The sequence below is a fragment of the Lathyrus oleraceus genome, chromosome 5, assembly GCF_024323335.1.
Source record: "Lathyrus oleraceus cultivar Zhongwan6 chromosome 5, CAAS_Psat_ZW6_1.0, whole genome shotgun sequence".
Taxonomy (NCBI): domain Eukaryota; kingdom Viridiplantae; phylum Streptophyta; class Magnoliopsida; order Fabales; family Fabaceae; genus Lathyrus; species Lathyrus oleraceus.
In genome coordinates, this window is record NC_066583.1 from 285,496,359 (window position 1) to 285,499,494 (window position 3,136).

General features: G+C 30.5%; 2 non-coding genes across 2 annotated transcripts; both read left to right on the forward strand.

Annotated features, from left to right (window-relative positions):
• TRNAD-GUC (transfer RNA aspartic acid (anticodon GUC)) lies at window positions 1-72 on the forward strand. Its single transcript has one exon. It is a non-coding gene; the product is annotated as a tRNA-Asp (tRNA).
• A 2,626-nt stretch (window positions 73-2,698) lies between these two features.
• TRNAD-GUC (transfer RNA aspartic acid (anticodon GUC)) lies at window positions 2,699-2,770 on the forward strand. Its single transcript has one exon. It is a non-coding gene; the product is annotated as a tRNA-Asp (tRNA).
• Window positions 2,771-3,136: the final 366 nt, after the last annotated feature.

Genomic DNA, 3,136 nt, shown 5'->3' on the forward strand with positions numbered 1-3,136 from the left:
GTCGTTGTAGTATAGTGGTAAGTATTCCTGCCTGTCACGCAGGTGACCCGGGTTCGATCCCCGGCAACGGCGTATTTTATTTCCATTCTTTATATTTTGATTTGAAAAATAATAAATTTTAACTTTCTTTTAAGAAAAATTTCTCTTTCTCTTTTCTGGTAGAAAGGAAATACCATTGTTTAGAAATTTAGAATAAATTACAAGCCTTGTTATAAGATATCGGCTATCCTTATCCTTTGACTGATATGTTATGATACAACGTCATTTTATTCATAGAAAATGTCACTGAAACATATACCGATAAAAGAAATTTTAAGGCTTATATGTATATATTTTATTTCCTTATTTTACCTCATATTAAATTTTATTTCCCTAGTTTAAAACTCAAACGTTTGATTCCATAGTTTCATTTATTATTACTATATCAAATCAAATCCGTTCTAAAATGTCCAGATAGGGACAATTTGGGGAAAATGTGACGATTCTTTCCCCAATATTGGATGTGAAGAGAAAATAACAAAACTTATATTTTTGTGAGTATTTTAGTAGGCTATTTGACCCAGGAGAGACAAATGGGAATCCCTCGTCTCCTCTTCTTTTTTGTCTCATATAAGAGGTTCTTAATTGAGGGACATCTAAATTTATGAATAAGGTTAATAAGTATCAAACTAGAAATCCTATTGGCAGCTTCACCCCGTCTCTTATTCTTTATGGTGAGGATGTGATGGATTTTTGCAGAAGAACCAAATACAACATTCAAAACTTGTCACACTTATTCAATATGTGCGTTGATATTTATCGCCATACAGTCAATACTGTCAAGTCTACTATTTATACAAATTTTATTTCTCATCATATGCTTCTCGTCATCTCTGAGACTCTTGGCTTCTCTATCATTAACATTTCTTTTGTTTGCTTAAGTATTCCTAATTTTATAGATAAGGTCAAAGCTACTTAGTCACTGCTCATTGCTGGCAGGATAAAACCGTAGTTATCTGCTTCAAAACCTTATTTGGTATCTACTACTAGTAGAAATAAATTATTCAAGAGTATCATTCAAAGCATGCTTGACTATGGGTTCGTGGAGTATTCTTGGCACGACAGCCTTTTGAAGGAAATTGATAAATGGATTATATACTATATTTTGGAAGGTGGTTTTATTAAGTAAAAGAATCTTATTGTGACGTGGAACAATGTCTGTACTACTCAATAAGGGGGGAGTTTTGAGTGTTGGGTCCCTCATAAATTGAATGAGGAAGACTCCATTAAATTTGATATGGTGTTTATTACTTACAAAATCCAAGGTGACAATACCCTTAGAGCTAGAGTGATCAGGAATAAGTTTATATTAGCTACCACGTTGATCGACTATATGTTATGGTATTAAGAGGAACGTGGATATCGTATTTGATGATAGTAGTTGGTTTCTTTGTAGGAGAGACATGATCATGTTTTGAATGAATTCTTGGAACAAATACCTTGTATTTAAAACTCCCAATATTGACCTTTTTGTTTATCATTTCTTCGACGCTAATGTGAAATATATCATTAAAAGAAATAATTTGATTTTTCCTTATTTAAACATTCAGACTTGTCCATCATATGTATCTACAAGCCATCATATTACAAATTCAAATAATATTATGGGTGACCTCCTATCGTAGAATTATAGTAGTAATGGTTATATGAGTTTCAAATAATCTTATAATCCTATTAACACCAATGATCAATAACTACCTTGAGCTAAAACTTTATGGAATCAATTCCTCTGAATATTTCATTATTTTGAGGATTATATATCATCGAGTTCTATTTGTGGGAACCTATCATTTAGAGAATTTCACATGGCCCCTAAATCTGATTTGTGTTATTGTGACAAAGAATCTAATCATTATTTGTAATCAGATTTCAAATCTTTTTAACTTTATGGAAATTACCTAGGAAATCCATCCAGATTAATGTTTTTTCTTGTTATACCCTTTGTATTTGGAGAATTTGTCAAAGAATATGGTCCAAACAAGGAAAACTTGTCACTTTGTTTGTTATGATTAGTATGTTGAAAATTTTTGGCAATGCGGGAGTAAGCGCGTGTTTAAGGTAAAACAAGTCATAAAAATTCTTCAATTAATTAACCTGATTGTTTCTCATGTTTCCGAGACAAGTAACCTCTCTGATTCTTCTTCTTTATTTTTGCACGTGTATTGAATCTTAAAATTCTATGGATTAGTTTCATCCTCATATAGTTCCAAAACCAAATGTTGGAACCCTATTAAAATTTATAGGATTACATGCATTAATGATGGTGTAACTAGAGAATTTCTAGGTCCTTCTACTAGATGTGGTATCTTTAAGAACCAATATACTAATTTACGGAATTGTTTTAATCTAAACATCAGTAACTTTAATTTATTTATATATGAGTTAATTGGTATTAAGGCGGACGTTAAAACTACTTTAAAAAATGGGCGGAACTCTATGTGGCTCGATATTGGTTCTCAACTGATGACTTTAGTTGTTAATCTCATAACACTTTTCCTTGACAGCAAAGAAAAAGATGGACTAATTGCATTAAGATTACAACAACAATTTATATTTACCTCATTTTGAGAATGTTAATGATATCAATATAAACTAATTGAATACTCAATACATTTTTGTACTTTTAAGAAATTATACATTAAAAATGCAGAAGAATTGAGTCGTTGTAGTATAGTGGTAAGTATTCCTGCCTGTCACGCAGGTGACCCGGGTTCGATCCCCGGCAACGGCGTATTTTATTTCCATTCTTTATATTTTGATTTGGATAGAATTTATTTTAATTTGAAAAATAATAAATTTTAACTTTCTTTTAAGAAAAATTTCTCTTTCTCTTTTCTGGTAGAAAGGAAATACCATTGTTTAGAAATTTAGAATAAATTACAAGCCTTGTTATAAGATATCGGCTATCCTTATCCTTTGACTGATATGTTATGATACAACGTCATTTTATTCATAGAAAATGTCACTGAAACATATACCGATAAAAGAAATTTTAAGGCTTATATGTATATATTTTATTTCCTTATTTTACCTCATATTAAATTTTATTTCCCTAGTTTAAAACTCAAACGTTTGATTCCATAGTTTCATTTATTAT